The sequence below is a fragment of the Misgurnus anguillicaudatus genome, chromosome 21 (genome assembly GCF_027580225.2).
Source record: "Misgurnus anguillicaudatus chromosome 21, ASM2758022v2, whole genome shotgun sequence".
Lineage (NCBI taxonomy): Eukaryota > Metazoa > Chordata > Actinopteri > Cypriniformes > Cobitidae > Misgurnus > Misgurnus anguillicaudatus.
The window spans coordinates 24,564,514-24,581,406 of NC_073357.2; the positions used below are offsets into that span (position 1 = coordinate 24,564,514).

A 16,893-nucleotide genomic window follows, 5' to 3' on the forward strand; every position below is an offset into this window, starting at 1 on the left:
AAAAGTGTTGCTCAAAAATCGTGAACCCCGCTTTTAAATCAAGATTCAAACAAAGATTACGGAAAATGCGTCCGGGATTTGTCCGGGATTGTTTAAAGGCAGGGTCCATGATCTCTGAAAGCCAGTGTTGACATTTGAAATCACCTAAACAAACACGCCCCTACCCCAATAGAATCTGGACCTTCTTTTGATAGACCCACCCCACACATACACAACCCAGGCAACAATGTCATTATTAGACACGCATCTTGCTGCTGATTGGCTACAAGTGTGTTTTGGTACTCGGCCCGACTGTCACAGTACTGTCACTCCCTTTTTCAAAGCGTTTTTCAGAAATCGTGCACTTTAATTTTGGTTCATTCACAATGGCAATGATTTTCCGGAATCTGCGTGTGCATTCACACATACCGTAAAGATCCCGTAAAGTCACGTGAGGCATTTAAAGTCCTGCACTTGATAAGTTTTTTCCACCGCGTCTGAAGTTTGCGTAATTATGCAATTTTACGGAAATTTTCTGGGATGTTCAAAGTGCTGTGTGAATAGAGTTATAGTTCTAATGAAACAGCGCTCTGGTCCTTTTTGGTGTCACTCAACTTTATTTTAATCGGATGAAAGTGCAGCTGGAAAAAAACTTGTTAAATTTCTCCTTCTATGGTCCACAAAAACCAGAAAATCACGAGGGGTTGGAAATAACATGTTCAAAGGTTGAGTAAAAGATGCCAGACTTTCCATTTTCAGGCTCCTGTTTCACACAAATGAACTGTAAGTCAGTTTCTCACTGAGCTTTTCCCCATGTAAGGAAATAAACACCTAAAAATGTTTGTCGCCCCATACACGTCTTTTGAATATTAGGCGCTAATCAAAGCTCACCCACACCACACAGCCTGGGTCACAGCTCTCGGCTCTTTGTGTACCAGGCCTTTGTGTTCAAGAGGCCCTCACAGGGGAAGACAGACAGCAAGTGTGAGAGAGGGAGAGACAGACATGGCACCTCGAAGATGGAGGAGAAACCGGCTGCTCGGAGCTGACATGTTAAAACATGCCACTGTAAATTAGCCCCATGCTAGCATGCAAATATCCTGGCACCATTTTCAGTGTGTGTTGTGTCTGTATGCACTGACAGTGATCACTGCATCCATGTGGGTTTGTCCCCTGCTTAACCCCAACACAAACAGACATTACCCAGATGCTGGCTGCTGCACCCTAGTCACATCAATCATGACCTGTCCACCTCTCTCTCTCTCTTTCTTTGTTTCTCGGTTTCTCTGTGTTTGTGCCTTTTTTTTGCCAAAAGCAATATCTGAAAGCATTCGTTGTTTACTTTGTTTTTACAAACAATTTCGATATCACTATATGCACATAACACTCCATAAGCCTTATATGGTGCGTGTGTTTGTTTGTGTGGGATGTCTCTTCAAGGTGGCAGGAGGCTGAACTCAGGGCTCGTGACTTGGACTCAGACACAACTCCTAATTTGGAAGATATATGACTCGGTTTGGCACAAAACAAAATACTTGATTATGACTGCTTGTGGTTTCACTCAGTCTCAGTCTGACGACCTGAAGAGTCATTTGTACATGAGGTGAGCTTGAACTCCGGACCGGATCATTATGTCATAGCTCAGAGACAGGTGTGCAGTCACAGGGCTTTAGTTACTTGGCAAGCTAATTAGCTAGCTTGGATATTTAATTATTTAACGAATTAGCTTTGAAAGGCACTTGCCACATGAATCAATGGATTTTTAAAAATAGATATTAACTCACTTAGTGGTAATTCTGTACTTGATACTTGCAGGTATTCATTCACAGGTAATTTATGCTTAATTCAAAATCAAGCGCAGTTCAGTTATTTACAGTAGATAACTGTATTTTGCATTTTATAACCAAACTCGCACCTCTACATGATATTGACACGTTTTCATACTTGAAATGTTGTTGGTTTTGATTAAAATGAACTCTGATGCGATTGCTCGGTTGGTTCATTCGAGTAAATGTGAATGCTGCCACCCAAACTTTAGTGCACGCACTAATCAAGCGAATCGAAAGGTGGGTCCGCATCCAAACAAACTTGTGTGGTTCGACTAATATGTAAACGCACTAGGACCAAAGACAGCGCAACGAACCAAAAACAGGATGTGATATCACAAGATTTTACAGTGAGATGAAAATAACAGGGACAATTTGTTATCAAAGCCGCCCAATCATGTGGTGACCTTATTCCTACGCATTAAAGGGCATCTTTTTCATTGCTAAAACAACGTTATTTTGTGTATTTGGTATAAAACAATGTGTTTGTGTGGTTTATGGTTAAAAAAAATTCCACGTACAGTACATTTTTGTAGCTGCAGATTTCACTCTCTTCGTGAAATGCACGGATTTAAAAAGCTCTGTGTCCCTGATTGGCCAGCTAATCTGTACGTTGTGATTGGCCCTGAATACCTCTGACATCAGCCGGAAATGTGACGCTACTTACCATGTTTGAAAGATTCGCTCACAGTGCAATTCTAATAGGAGTTAACTTTGCTGTGAGTCCAAGCGGGAGGAATTCAAATCATTTGCTCTTCTTTACATCACCAATCCCAGGAAGTAAACTGTTGCCTACAATCTGTGTGTTTGTTGTAGTCCAAGAAAAGAGATTTACGTTGGATACGATAACTTGCTTCATGTTTTTTTTTTGGGGGGGGGTTGTACCTTTTGCATATCGTTAACATGTACTAATACACACTTACACACCGAAGGATATATAGAAACGTGAATCGGACAATAGGTGCTTTTAAAGAATTTGTTTTCTTTAGGTTCATTGATAAAATGCCAGTGTGAATGCTAACAGTGCGTTCACACCAGATGCGGAAAAGGCAGCAAAAAGGTGCTATTTGCTTGAAGATTTTGAGTTTACTCGCTTCATTCACCCGTGAAATTCTAGTCATAAATTTGCGTCAAGGGAGAGGCTTATATAGCTCAAATTGAGTAAACTTACCAGATTGTTTAACCTCCTCACTCACTTTCTTCCAAACAAGATCTTTTTAATTCCTGTAAAAGTACGAAGATGTCTCGTATGGCAGTGATGATTGTCGTCCATTGTTTTGTTTTTCTGCCTCCGCTCGCTTCCTGTAATCACTTCACTGCTAAAGCAAGCTCCTGATTGGTTAACGCAAAGTTTCGAATTTTCAACTCGCGGGATCACACGTCAACGCTCAATTCACGCGTTATGCACCATCCATGCCGAAGGATGCCTATTCACGTCTTTGCATTGACTTAACATGTAAATCACTCGTGCTTGCTGCCTCTTCCGCATCTGGTGTGAACGCACCTTAAGCGAACTTCATATATTGTTTCCTTTTTTTGGTCCGGACCAAAAATCCAAAAGAACCGAACTACGAGTATGAACACACCCTTAGAGGACTGCATTGGGATCCTGCGGTACCCAACACAAATCTTGCGGGACTGGGCGGGCAAAAAAAATGCTACGGGTCAACAAATACAGTTAAAAATAAGTTTAAAACTAGAACAAAAAAGCAAGTCTGACATTTGTCAGTAAAGACATTTGTTAATGTCATACGGCAATCGGTCTGTGCAGTGATGCATGAAGTCAAACACGCATAATATAATATGCAGCTGCAGACATTGTGGGAGTGAAACGGACACATTGCGAGACCGGGCGGTAATAGTCAGAAATTCGGTGGTAGCGGTCTAGCGGATAAAGATGATGGCAAACTATGGTGCAAGATATTGCTTCATAATGCGCTGCAATGTGATATTTGACTTGCATTCATAGATCCAACAGTGCAAGGGCAATTCTTTATAAAAATAATGATCGTTACTTTTGAATGTTACACATTGCGTTTTGTAAAAATTCACAACGTTATAAAGTGCATCTCCATCGTAAATTTTTAATCCAGTCATTCTTTCCACTGGAGTTGCTTTCACCTTTTTTTTTGTTCAGTCTATTGTGTGGTCAACCCTTAGTGCTGTTTAGAAACAAAATAATGCCTACTGTAGTAAAACAGAAAGACAAATGTGAAAATAATACTCTCTGTCGACATAAAAGCAGGGACCTTTGATCTTTATGTTCGTCACTATGGTTACAGGCGTCAGGTGTGAATAGAATATGGGCTTGACATTGGTTGCTTATTCATACAGACAGTGCTCCAGCTGCGACTGTCAGCTGCTGTGTAAACACATTACCAAACTCACATCTGTAAGTTAATGCGCTTGTCAACCTAAACACTGACGGAGTAAACACCATAATCAAAGATAGAGCTTTAACTTAAGGTTGTGATGTTTTTAAGGTGTAAAATGGATTGTATCTGTATTAATTCTGTGTTTTGTAATCATGTTATCAAGGTGTGATAGTCTTGGACTCTCTCAGCCATGAAGTCACATTATATTAGAAATTATTAGACATTATAAAGAACACGTATAACGAAATTTCACTTTATATTTGTTATATTCGCTAAAATAGTTCTTATTTGCAGTAGGCTTTCCACTGTGCCCTCATTATAACCATAAAATGCTGTTCAGATGCTCAAAATAATTGTTTTCCTGTTGGTTTCAGGGCTTGAAAAATAAGCCTAATGCTGCGTTTACACCAAGCGTGTTTCAGGCGTCAAAACTGCGTCTACCGCGCCTAGTTTGCCGCTTGAACAGTTTGAATGCATCCGCGTGTCTACTTGACGCGCGTCAGAGGCAAAATCCGCTTCTTGTGGGAGAGGGGTAAGTGCTATGCGGTTGTCTGTTTGTCGGATGGCTGATTTTGATTTTGCATTCGAGAGAGTTACCGTCTGTATTTAGTCACCTTACTATCGGGGGAAAATAAACGGCGCGGGTCAATAAACATCACGTGACTCAAAAGTGAAATGTGTATTTACAACTTACCAGTTTGCCCAATGTCCTCACTGACACTCTTCCAGCTCAAAATACCATATACCTAATTTATTATAGGATGTTTAAATTGTCATTTTGTAGGTGCGAGCAAAAATGTGCCATTCTTGGGTTTGTCCTTTAAAATGCCATAAGGCATAAAAAAAAATTTGTTTGGTTCCGGTTTCCGACCGACCCTGCCAATTTATGTGCGACCCAAATTTATTTTATGAGCTTGGGGAAGAAATAATACACATTAAATAAATTAAATACACAAATAAAAAAACTTTGAGGCGAACTATAATTTACCTTTTAGTACAGCACCGTTTTTGTAAAGCACGCGATGCAACGTCCTCTAGCAATGCTAAAAACAAGGCAGCTATACGGTCGTTAACACAATCGTTCACACATCGTTGTCGTCACTTACAAAAGCACTGGTAACTTTTGGTGTGCATTCGAGATGCTTTTTCGTGCACAGCAACGTAATCTTTTGCCCCCGCCGAAAGTTGTAACTTACAGACCAAAAAAGACGAGCTGAACAACGATATGCAAGTGGGCTTTTCTCTTCCAGAGAGGACAAACCAAGGCTCATTTTTGCGGTCAGAAAGTGAATTATAATATTTGAATTTATGGTATTATGACCAGGGCTTGACATTAACACCCGCCAAATGCTGGTAGATTTCGGCCGTGGCGGGTAAGACAGCCAATCCCACTAGCCACTTTGCCAGGTTGAATATAATTTTTTAATTGTAGTTTTCTTAAAAGTTATGCGAAATGATAAACAATACACAATGCGACAACTTCCATGAGCACTCTGCACCAAGCGCAACGCAAAGAGACCGTTTGTTGAGAGACGTGCACGCGATCAGCGGGGCGTTGCGGACCAAAGCGTCACCTTCCAGAGAGCGCGCAAGAGCTGATGGATTTGCGAATGCAAGAGGACGCAGTCTGAGCGCATACACACTTCGGGAAAGATAAAACAATTGCATGGAAGTGATTGATTAGATATAAATTGCGTGCAAACTCTCAGGGCAAGAGCGAAGAGAAATTCAGCGCATACCTGAATGCACACGAAATCAAAGAAAACCCGCCAGCTGAGAGGTTTGCGCATCATTTTAATGTTACAATAATGCCCTCTCAACATTTGTCATTAAAAAGTCTTAAATCACTTTTATCAGCAACCATGATCAAGCTTATAAAATACATCTGCATAAACTAGCTGACAGTAAAATGAATGTACATTTCTTGACAGTATTTACTGCTGTTGTTAATAAATATTTAAAGTGGTTGTCGATGGGTTTTGTGTTTATCTTTTCAGTTTAGAATTAGTGTTTCTTCTACACCCCTGTTCTACTTTTAATATATTCATTCAAAGTTAATCTTTTTATTATTTATGCCTTACTTACTAGCATGTTTTTCATGCACCTAAATATATGATATGATCTATACTGATATACCAGCTATATACCAGCTAATAAATGTTGTCTTAATTTGGGTAGTCAGACTGCATTTGAAATTCAGTCTGCATCTAATTTAGCAAGTAAATTTGCTCGAATTAAAGTCATTTTAGGATGCCAAAGTCAAGTTTAATCATATAAAATTGATTTTACCAGCAACAAAAATTTGGCCAGTGAAAATGCTGAGTGGCTAGTAACTTTAAAAAACTAGCCACTTTGGCTGGTGAGCAAAAAAGTTAATGTCAAATCCTGATTATGACAAAAGAGATAATCCGTGGAGACGTGCTGCGCTGCGTGAGACAAACACGCAATATAGCCAAAGTCACCTTATATATCCGCTATTCAATTTAAAAATTTAACAATTTCCTACCTATCCCTTGCTGCCACTGAAAAAAATAAAATAAAATAAAATCCCTACCGACCCATGACCTAAACTGACAACCAACCAGAACCAAACTTATTTTTTTTTATGCCTAATGGCGGTTTGTTTAAATCGAAACTTAATTGTGTTGTCAATTATTTTCTTTATCTCTGCACTAAATGGCAGTGTCGTGGTTGGATAGTGCAGATTAAGGGGCGGTATTATTATAATAATATCACAAGTGTAGCCAAATTTCAATGACCTCAATGATTTTATTCACATGCTTGCAGAGAATGGTTTACCAAAACTAATTTACTAGGTTGATCTTTTTCACATTTTCGAGGATGATAGAAGCACTGGGGACCCAATTATTGCACTTAAACATGGAAAAGTCAGATTTTCATGATATGTCCCGTTTACGTTTACTCGCTTTTAATAAAAAAAATTTATATTTATGTACATCTGGTCTAAAATGCAATTGAATATATTTTACTGGAGTGCCTGTGCTTGATATGATTGTAAATTGAGTATATAATTAATTTAGCTTTAATTAGACAGTTGTTATGGGAGTCTACCAGTAGCTCAAAGCTCACAGGGAAGTTATGGCGTGACATTAATTATCTGTTGTTAATTCTGAAGGCTTTACCTTATTAACACATGCCTGTATGTGTTATGTGTGAACAACGTGTTGTATAGTAACAGCTGGATCGTTTTGTTACTCACTCTCTTACACACACTTCATTCTTGTGAATGCAGTAGCATTGTTCTTACTATACAGAACTGGAGAAATATTGAGACAGACTCTAATTCAGTTTGAGAACAAAGAGCGTACACACAATCACACTGTTTACATGTGAGTAGATGTTCCCATTTATCTCTCTTTTTTTAATTCTGTACTTCTGGGTTTCTTAAGATTAAAGTCTTTAACAGGCTTATGATCCTTAAACATTTACAAGATTTCCAAACCGTCTTTGTTCTTCAGTAAATATATTACACATTTGCTATGTTTGTTTCGTCTGTGTCCTGGATGGATCACAAACGCATGTCTTGATTGGATGCAATGAGATCAGCAGGCGGCGTTGATTGGTTGGATTTGTTTTGAAGTTGGGTGGTGTTGTCATCGAGGAATGGAATAAATCAACTCTTTATGATGCAATAATGCATCATTTTGATGACATGTATGCTGTAATGTGCCTACATGATGATGAAAATCATTACACTGTCAATATACAACAATACAGTATTTTGAAGGAAAAGCGTAATTGTTTGAATAACTTAGTTTATTGACATTTGTTTTTATTATTTTCATTATTTTTAGTACAGAGTAGTTCATAGAAACCACTGGACACTGAGCACATAATGTGACCCTGTCTATGAAATCCAGGCTAAAGTCGATCGAATTATGAGATTAGCCTCATCTTACTCTGTAATGATACATGTTCACAGACTACATCATATAGGATGATTTTATTTAGAAAACAGTACTTTAGCTATTTAGTTATTTTTATCTCTTGTTACATTTCCTTTGTGCACAGATGTGTGTTTAAGTGTACGCCTGTGATTTTCTCTTTGAGCATGTGCAAACTGCTACAGAGATTCCTAAAAGCGCAACAGTCCATGTGTCCACTGGTAGCCATGTGTTTTGTGCAGGGCCAGGTCTCTGTTGCCATGGTGAACATGGAATCCAAAAAGCTCCGCTCTCCCTCAGCTCGGGCCCATTGCGGCCTCTCATTGGCTGATTGTCCTTTATGGCATTGTGATGCGGCCTGTCAGCCGGCCAATAGGGCACAGACTGAGCGAGGGCTGTTGCTAGGGGGAGTTGCTTGGAAAGCAGTCAGCTGGATTTTTCTCTCTCACCCTTGCTCTACCATTGCACTCATTGACTCCATCTCATCCCCCATCCCTCCTTCCTGTCTCTCTCGTTTTTTGCACTTCTACACGTGCTGGGGGAATAAAGCACATGTTGAAAAATTCACTGAATATTTCATGTTGTTCTTTGGTGTGGAGCTCGGAAGCAGTGTATAAATGTGTGTGTGTGATGTGCATAGTTGTTTTGACTCGGCCTGTGTGTGTATTTCTATTAGTGTGTGCATGCAAGTGTTTTTGGGTGTCTTAGCCACATTGTGTTTGCATGTGTGTGAAGAGCTATGCGTAGAGTATCACGTAGGCAGTGTTACCCTCAGTCGCCCCCTTTTTAAACACTGACCCCAAATTAGTGGCCCAAGCACTTCCCCTTTATATACACATATTTATGTATTCAAATAGAGTCTACTATTAACTTCTGTTGTCATTAAACTAATCAAATCATAAAGATTCATTAAATGAAAATATTAGTATACATATGAAGAGTTTGGTTCCAAAACGCAATAAATCCATTTTGACAAATTTCGGTAAAAACGTGTTTTCTATACCAAGAAAGTGACAAGATGAAAACCACTATTTTCTGTTACAAACTTTCACATAGCACCTTTAGGTTATAATAACAAAAAAAATCAAATCCATAACTAGATTTTCAAAGATTTATTATAAAAACAAATTATTGTTTTTTCAAAATGCTATAAATGTATTGAATCAATATATAAATGTGCATTCATCTTTGCCATTTTATATTTATTTAGTTGACTAGTGGTATACACTGATTAAAAAAAATAAACATTAATGTCATTAATCAAAACACTTACTTTGTCATATTAAGATCACTGTCATTGCTGCGGTTATACTTGGGACGTCATTGCTTAACATTTTTTTACAGAGATCAGCTGTAAAATGTTTTGGTCCTGCTCGATTTTCGTTGACTTTAAGTAAAAGTATGGAAGTTTTTGATAAGGTCCCCTGGGGTCAATGTGTTAGCATGACAGAAGCTTGATGCTGTTGGGAGAACAAGCGACTGGCTCTCGAGTGCCTCTCGCGTAAATTATTAGGTGTTGATGGCTTACGTTTCTTTCCAGTCACAGAAAACCACCACAGGTTTATCAATCCCATTAAAGTATTTTTTTGTTATTGTTTGTTTGTCGATCACGAAGTACAAAGTAGATGAGGAAAACTAAGATTCTGTGTACTCAATTGTTTGTTTACAATGCGTGAATGGTGCGCTGTAATTTGTGGAGCGGATTTATTGCATTCTGTAGAAAAGGAGAAGTGGCATTTGTCGCGTTTTGGGAAAAAAGGGAGAAAAGGTGACAGAATAACATGATGGATATTGATATTTTGCATAAAATTAAGAATTTACTTTTAAATACTGACCATAAATGGCGTTTATCGAGTTTTGGAACCACACTCTTCATATATTCATATATATGCATCGTTTCTTCGACCAATAAACACTTTAAATAAATTACATGAGACAGAAATAACTGCAAAATGTTTCTTTTAAAATACTGACGCGAAATACTGAACATCTACAAGTTATTTCATACTAGGGGAAGGTAAACATATATAAACGTGCGTATCCTGATATTTAGTTTGCCGATACTATATCAATTTTCAACCCCCCACAAAAAAACAGCAATAATTTTTTTCTTACAAGATTCATGGCAGTTGTTTCGTTTTGAGTTTACAATCTGATCGCTAGATAGCAGTCGTCTTATCTCTAAACATGTGACATGAAGTAAAGGGCATAGGGACATGCCACTAATGTTAGCATTCACTGCTAATAATGTAGGATAAAAGTACTGTTCAATTTATATGCAAAGATTTGCATATGTTGGTGTGTTGTTGACAGATTTTTCTAAAATGATATCCTCTACTATTCCCAAAATAAGAAAAAGGCAAATATATCGCCTTGCTTACAGAATCACAATGTATCACATAATACACCGTATAGTGATACGTATCGTATTGCATCGGCAGATTCTTGCGGATACACAGCCCTATTTCATAGTGTTTTATATTTCAATATTTTAAGATACATTTACTGGAATGCCGCCACCTCTCTCTCTCTCTCTCTCTCTCTCTCTCTCTCTCTCCCTCCCAATAAAGCTATAAAAATAGCTTTATTGGCATACTGAAAAATCTACTTTGCCAATTTATACCAAAGCATACGAGCATGAGAAATACACATGTTAAAAATAAAACTGGAAATGTTTCTCTTTCCCTCTCCCTCCCTCTAAATTGTAGCTTCCCTTTAGCAAAATCAATATCTGTTAATGTGAGATCCAAGTGTCTCAGTTACAGTAGATAAATGCATACACATAGCCATAATCCTGTGAGTTGATCCATCTAAAAACAATAACAGTAGGCGTGTTGATGTACAGTGTGTGTTGATGAGATACAGTAGATTAGATCAAAGCACTCAGCCCCACCCACACCATCTTTCTCGCTCTCTCTTTCTCTCTCTCAATACTAGTATATACTAAATGAATACTAGTAAATTAATTTGTTTTATAGGATATTTGTAGCACATGACTTACTGAAGCATGTACAGCAGGCAAATGATGTGTAAACAGAATGGATGCAGTACAAACGTTCAGTCCTATTTTAATAGTGATGCTTGCTGATCAGGTTACATAACACAACATTTAACTCAAACGCAAAAGCTCCCACAAATGTCTACTTAATGTGAAATACATCTTAACTACAATAAAGACTTTTAGAAAATGGCCTTCATAAGTACAGCATTGGTCCAAAGGGCTAACACACAATATTTAACTGTTTACTTTCCTTTTTTTTCTTTAGAGCAGAAAAAACTGTGCAGCTCTCTTACTCATGCCCTCTCCACTCCTCCTCCCCCCACTTATTGCTCCGGAAAGAAAGAGGAGATGGAAGGAAAGACTGAGAGGAAGAGAATGCGACAGGAAGTAAAAGAGTGGGGAGAGAGACTGAGCATCACAGGTAAGACAGGAAGCCAATTATCAATGCTGAGAAGGAAAGATGTGCAGGTGTGTGTGCGTGCGTGAGTGTGTCCACAGTAATCTGATTCAGTGCATGCTAATGAAAGTGACAGTTTAAGAGAGTAAATCTACTTCCTGTTCCCAACTTTTACTACACTTTACATGCTGGCAGTACTCAAAAATTGTGCTTTTCTGCCGCAAAATTCTTGCTGGACTTTGCTGAAGTGTTAATGTTATAAATGTGACTGTCTTTATTTGTCGTCTTTGCTCATTTTATTGCGGATCTTAAGAGACGTAGGGAGATATAAGTCTAAAGCCAATGGGATTTGAATGGAATGTGTGTAATAAATCTGTAAAGGATGGGTGCCTGGAGCAGTCGAGGGCACATTGACATCAGGCATGTGAATTACAGAAGACAGGCTACGTGTGCAACGTCTCTTTCATCTGTCTGTTCTCACATTGCCTCCCTCTCTGAGGTGACTGAGACCCCCTCCTTCATTTCCCTTCAAACTGTCTGAGATTCATTTCGTGTTTCTTTGTTTCTCTCTGTCTGGCTCTTTGTTCAGCAGTAGCTGAAGTACAGTTGTATATAGCGAACGTTCGGTGTCTCTTCCAGTCTGGTTTGGTTTGTACGACACATTCTGTATCAGTATGTTTGAAAGCTTCGTGTTGGATGCGGGGTCACCTAATCCTGTGCAGAACTCTTTTGAGTCTTTAAGTGCCGAATTGTTGGATTTTTCTTCTAGTCAAACACAACAACAATGACATGATTTCATACAAATCTTGTTATAATTTTATTTTCCATTGAGATTGAGAAAACTTTATTGTCTATCACGAATGATAGGACGTTTAAAGGTTCCAGGTTCCATCAGGTTTGTCATAATGTGACAGACTCCAGCAATAATACAGTTTTGTGAAAATAAAGCCTTAATATCTTTAATATTGCCTTTGATGCTCCAAATCTCATCAGTGGATTTTAAAGAGCACCTATTTCATTGCTAAAAAAAAACGTTATTTTGTGTATTTGGTATAATACAATGTGTTTGCATGGTTTATGGTTAAAAAACATTATTTTCCACATACCGTACATTTTTGTAGCTCCAGATTTTCATGTTTTCCTGAAACGCACGGATTTTGTACAAAACTCATTGACGTCAGACGGAAATGTTACGCTCCTTACCATGTTTGAAAGATTCGGTTGCTAACAGGAGTTAACTTACAGGCTGTAAGTCCGAAGCGGGAGGAATTATGATAATGTCTGTCTTGTCCACATCACCAATCCCAGGAAATAAACTGTTGCCTACAATCTGTGTGTTTGTTGTAGTCCAACAAAAGAGATTTAAGTTGGAGACAATAATTCATGTCATCGTTTACTTTGGAGTTTGTACCTTTTGCATATCGTTAACATGTACTAATACACACTTACACACCAAAGGAAATGTAAAATCATGAATCGGACCATTTTTGCTCTTTAGCTTGGATTTCACAGACAGGGTTCCCAAAATTATTACACCACCTTTTTTGCTCCTAAAGTATGATTTTATTTCATAATGATGGTTGCTCCTAGCACAACAAATATCAGATGAAGTGAGTCATACTGTTTTTATCCACTTACTAACTTTAATATTTGAAATGTCAACATTTTGCAACAATTACAGCAACACATCTCTCTCATGGCAATGTCAGTATATTTCCTCAGAAATTCATCACTAGTACATGCCTTCTGCAACTCAAACCAAAGGTTTTTCTTTGAAAGTGCAGTTTATTTTCCAACTCGCCCCAAGTTTGCTCCATGGGGTTGAGGTCCGGACTTTGAGGGGGCCAGTAAGGAAAATTACCTCAATCTCCTTATGATGGCCACCACTGCATCTACAAAGTCATCATTATGCTCTATAAACCATAAGTCCTTTTCACACAGACATTGCGGAAAATACACAGGATTGTTTGATTTTTGGTTAATTTACACTGCCAATGATTTTCCTGAATCTGTGCGTGCATTCATACAGATGCCGTAAAGATCTTCTGAAGACACGGAATGTGTTTAAAGTCCTGCACTTGGTAGGTTTTTTCTATGCAGCGTCTGAAGTTTGCTTATTATCCATTATCTATTTTTCTCTCCAGAAACCTGCATCTTGTTTACACTGAGGGGTAACCTTCCGATCTCTCTGATAATGCCCAAACAGAAGTGATTTAAACTGCAATTCATCGACTGGCTGCTAAAGGCTCCAAAAGCTCAATTCCCATAGACCACCATGTTAAAATGCCCATCTTAAAAGCAGAAAAAGATATGTTTACAGCCTGGTCTGTATAGCTAATTCAGGGTTCCCACGGGTCCTCGAAATCCTTGAAAGTTAGTGAATCTGAGGAAAAATTCAAGGCCCTGGAAAGTTTTTGAAAATATAGATACAGGTCATTGAAAGTGCTTGAATCTATTTTATGCAAGAAGTTTTTTGAAAAGAAAAAAAACATATTATTCCCGGTGTAGTGTAGGATAAAATCATGAAATTTCTATCACAATTTCTAGCAAAATTTTAAGCCAACGTGCTAAGCTGTTCGCTTTAAATGCTTATATCTTCTGTATGCGAATGTTGATTCGTACCAAAATGATTTGTTGCATAGTTGTGTTTGACACATGAAAACGTCTCGGATATTTCAGATAGCGATATACTTCCTGTCTCCTGCTTCACCCTGTCTTTGTCGTTATGCCTCACCATTGGTTGAATTTGATATTTACATTGAGACGCACTTACTCCTGGAGGCGTCCCCAAAGTGTCACCGCAGTGATGCAGCGCGAGTTCCCTCGAAAGAGAACTGTAACAATGTATCTTAAAAGGTAACACAATGTAACCTTGCTCTCACTTGAAATGTGTCCATACATCCACACATTTAGTCCTTGAATTTGAGGGGATTGGACCTGGAAAGTCCTTGTAAGATCCTTGAATTTGAAGTTAACTAAGGTGTGGGAACCCGGTAATTTTGCTCCTTACGACAACTGTGAGAGTGGTGAATTTTTTTGTAACTCATCCATTTAAATTATATTAAGCCCTACGGTACGTTCACACAGGGCATAAGCATTAACGCTTCCCATTCACTTTCAATGGGTGACGTCATGTGTTGCCGAACTGAATTTTGAATCCGCCGGCGCAGCAGAACATGCCGTTGCTCGCGGCAGAAGTTGAAAATTTATCAACCTTTCAAGCGGCAACGCGTGCGTCAGCCAATCAGATCATCTTATGCAAATAACCTAGGCAGAGTCAGCCAGTTATGTTTATGGAAGACCGGAGCATGTGTTGGGGGCACTGTGACTGGCTGTTGGTCACGCTTCAGATAAGTCAACTTTTAGACCCAAACCCGATCGTGTCTCGGGTCGGACTTCGGTTTTCGGATCTAAGTAGACCCGTGAAGACCTCTAATATGAAGTTCATGTATATAGCATCTCAGTGCAGGCTGAGACATTGTTGAGAAACTCGAAAAGAGACAAATGTGAGAAATCTAGAGTCTTTCTCACATATAAAAAGAGAAGCAGAACACTTGCGTGTTCACTTTTAGTTGTTCCTGTTTTGGACCAACAGTTGTGATATATGTCTGTTGCTGGGATGTGTTACAAATGTGAAAAAAATTGGTTTCTTCACCTAGTTAGCCTATCAAAAAGTGAGCTGAATGCAGAGAGGGAGAGTAATAAATTATGCAAGAGTCAAATGTTTTTGAGTGTTAGGACACCTGCCAGCTGTTTCCAGGTGAGTGAGTGTAGTATGTTGATGCGAGTGTTTGTGTATGTGGTTTGGTGTCAGTGCACTGCGCTTGTCTGCAAATCCCAGCGGGGAAAGCAAGTTTTCTGTTGAGCTGTGTGTGTATGTGTGGTTTAAAGAGCGAGCGGGGCTCACTGAGTAAAAAATGTGATGCGCTGCCTGAAAGCACTTTCTTTCCTTCCTTTCAAACTGTCAACAGATTATTTCACCCTCACGTTTCGACACACAAGTATCTTCCTTTCACTTTCTCAAACTGAGAACACTTATAGCGTTGACTTCTGCGCATATAGAGGTCTGAAACACTCCCACATGCTCACCTGTGATAATGTACCATTTATCACACACAGACACATTGCCTAAAACCTTGTCCAGTCTCATGTAACTGATATCTCTGTGTTAACCTACACATCTCTTTATGAAGAACTCCTTCTGTCCGCTCTTTACAGTGTGTGGGAGAGTATACGCATGAGACTATGCATGTATTTTACTTGATGTGCTTGTGCTGTATTTGCATTGCTTAGCAAATAGATAAAGGGCATATTGAATACGAGTAAATCAGCAGAATGCTGCAAACCCTTGAAATAGAATCAAATATAGAGCAGCAAATATAGCATACAACATTTTTCTGTTTCAGACTTCCTCAAACCTTCCATTCATACCCTTTGCTCTGTTTTGTTTACGTTTAGATAGTGAACCTAAATGAGTACCAGACACACTATTTTGTTTATATTGCTTTATTTTTAAGCAGTGGTATATAAAGGAATTTATTTTACTTAGACAATGTGCTTAGAAAGTGCTTAGATGCAAAAGCCATTAAACGTTAAAATGAGAGAACGTATTGTTCGTCCATGAAATACTTTGTTTTTAATCTGCTAAATTCCGGCCCTCATGCCATTCAGAAAAAGCGGATTGTTGGCAGAATCTGTTAACCTTTCCCCGCCACTGACGAGTTATTTCGTCAAATAAGAGAAAACATTTCCCTGCCAATGACGCTTTCCTGAGTTTTTATGGTAATCTGTAATTCGCTATTATCCACTAGATGGCGCTCTAACCCAAATTAATAAAAAACTGAAGCAAAAACTAATTTAATTAATTTTAAACTCCGTGTATGTTTTCATAATCGTTCTGATCTCCAACAAAATTAATTTACAAAATACAAGTATTTCAGCTTTTTGCTCAAAATTTTGTATTTTTGAAAAAACTTACCCATATTTAAGAGGTTATAAAAAGAGAACAAATGAAGATGGTATGAAAGTTTTTCCCGTTTTGTTTGTTTGTTTGAAAGCAGAGGGTCTGTTCTTTCATTTAATATATTTGTATGTCTATATATTTATAGAAGAAAATTTTCCTGAAAGGTATTATGTGAAACTTCTTCACAAAAAATGCTGGTGGGCAACTTTTAAAAAAAGGCTTGCGGGGAATGAGTTTAACACCACAATGCGTTGTTGTGTGTGGGAACCCTGAATTGTGCTGGGGCATAGTTTGGATAGTATGAGTGCACCCCAAAAGTTCCAATGTACCATGGGAGGAACACTGCGTTATTTGACAGAAGACTTCATCAAATACAACAACTCAAAACAAAAAACTAAACATGTCCTTACCATATCTTTGGAAAGCTGAGATTCTTGTGATTCCAAT

General features: G+C 38.4%; 1 protein-coding gene across 3 annotated transcripts in view; it reads left to right on the plus strand.

Moving 5' to 3' along the window:
* Window positions 1-16,893, plus strand: part of kdm6ba (lysine (K)-specific demethylase 6B, a) — a 108,490-nt gene that overhangs the window by 12,455 nt on the left and 79,142 nt on the right. For all 3 annotated transcript variants that reach the window (XM_055198249.2, XM_055198219.2, XM_055198240.2), the window contains exon 3: window positions 11,352-11,507. The gene's annotated coding sequence lies outside the window, so the exon portion shown is untranslated. The remainder of the gene's footprint in view (window positions 1-11,351; window positions 11,508-16,893) is intronic.